Below are 1,982 nucleotides of genomic sequence, written 5' to 3' on the forward strand. Positions count from 1 at the left end.
TTGTGTTGATGTGAAGGAGAGCATGCCAAGGGAAATAACGCAACGACACTTTACACTTCCTTGATGCCCCTTGAGCAGTTCAGGAGGACAAGGAGAGGGAAAGAAGGAAAAAAGACAGAAAGAAAGAAAATAACTAATTGAAAAAAGAAGAAAATTCAGATAATTAAATAACGACTAAGGATTTTCATTCATTATGTCAGTAATAGCCGGACTAACGGCTGATGGACATTGCAGATCAGAAAAAAAATCCAATCCATAGAAAAATCTTTTCTCCACATAAAAAGTGCAGATGTGCAATCTTTTGTAGTACACTGTTCTTAAAAAAAGAAGATACTTTAAAAAAAATGAAATAATAATAATGAAGGTATCCGGCTTCACACTTAAGAAATCGAGTTGCATATTATCACATCAATGTCAATGGCGGCTTTTAGGCTATATCACCCTTGTGCCTGATCACTGATTTGGAATTTTTTCGACTGTTTATGCGAGTGGGGAGCGTGTCGATACTCCCCCGTACACATGCGCGCGCGCGCGCGCGCGCGTGTGTGTTGTTGTTGTTGTCTTCTTCTTCAGTTTAGCGTCTTTTAGCCATAAATGTTATTTGACAAAGAAAGGGGGGAAAAGACGGTTACTGGTGAGTGGGGAAAAGTAACTGTTCATGTGTGTGTGTGTGTGTGTGTGTGTGTGTGTGTGTGTGTTGGATAATTATAATTCAGTGGTGAAATTTTGCTTTAAAAAAAATTAGATTTCAATAAAACATCCGGCTCAGAACGAAATGCTAATGATAACAGTAAGCGAACTGACAAATCAACAAAGATTTGAATCGTTATGATTAAGCACTGATTAATAAGCAATATAATGTAATGCGATTAGCAACATATAAACAGGTAAAAAAGATACTAATTAATTGTATGATTTATTTAAGGCATATGGTTATGAGGGGTGGGGTTATGCGCCAGTGTTTGGGCCGGCATGGATTGTTCATGTTTTCCGGCCGCGATTCTTTTTATTGATTGTTTTCAGTTCACACACACACAACACACACACACACACACACACACCGGCACACACAGAGAATTTTGCCGCTGTAAGATTTAGCACGGATAATTCATGTCACATAATTTGCAATACATAAGATAACTTGAAGAAGACAATTAATCAGTTGTGTGTATCAATTACCGCACGCTGCATTAAAAAAAAAATCAGTATATTTTCGTTTCGGCGTTTTTATTGATTATTTTCACACACACACACACACACACACACACTACGGCGCATGCGCGTACACTGACGTTGTTGGACCTCGATATATTATCACCAACCAGTAGGCCTAAACTGAGTTTACCCCCGCCCCCCCAGCCCCCTCCCCAGCCCTCAGCCCCCACCCGATTCTTTGGCCAAGCCGCCGCACCATGCTTTGATCCCGCTGCCTGAAACAATTAAACTTCCAACCTTTTATGGGCCACTGACTTTTATGACCCCATCTTGGAGCGCCTCACTCCAGATGCAGATGTGAAGGGGCCGACGAGGAGACGTCACACGTAAGACAAAGACCCACATTTAAGAACACACTGTGACACACACACGCACACGCACACACACACACATACACGCACAAACACACTTGATACACACATGCATACACACACGCACACACAAACGCACGGCACACACGGACGGACCATCTGACGCCTCTCAGTCCTCCCACCCTCATACCACCACCCACATACACACATACATATTCACATACATAATTCAAATGCACGCGCTAGCTAGCATACACACACACACACACACACACACACACACACACACACACACACAACTAAGGCTGACACACACACACACACACACACACACACACACACACACACACACATCGACACAGTGAGCACAGCAGACACAAAAGTTGTAAGTTTTATTACCCAGCCAAGTGGCGAAGATAACACGACGGCAAAGAAAAAGGCGCCACTGAGATAATA

Source organism: Babylonia areolata, chromosome 18 (assembly GCF_041734735.1).
Source record: "Babylonia areolata isolate BAREFJ2019XMU chromosome 18, ASM4173473v1, whole genome shotgun sequence".
Classification (NCBI taxonomy): domain Eukaryota; kingdom Metazoa; phylum Mollusca; class Gastropoda; order Neogastropoda; family Buccinidae; genus Babylonia; species Babylonia areolata.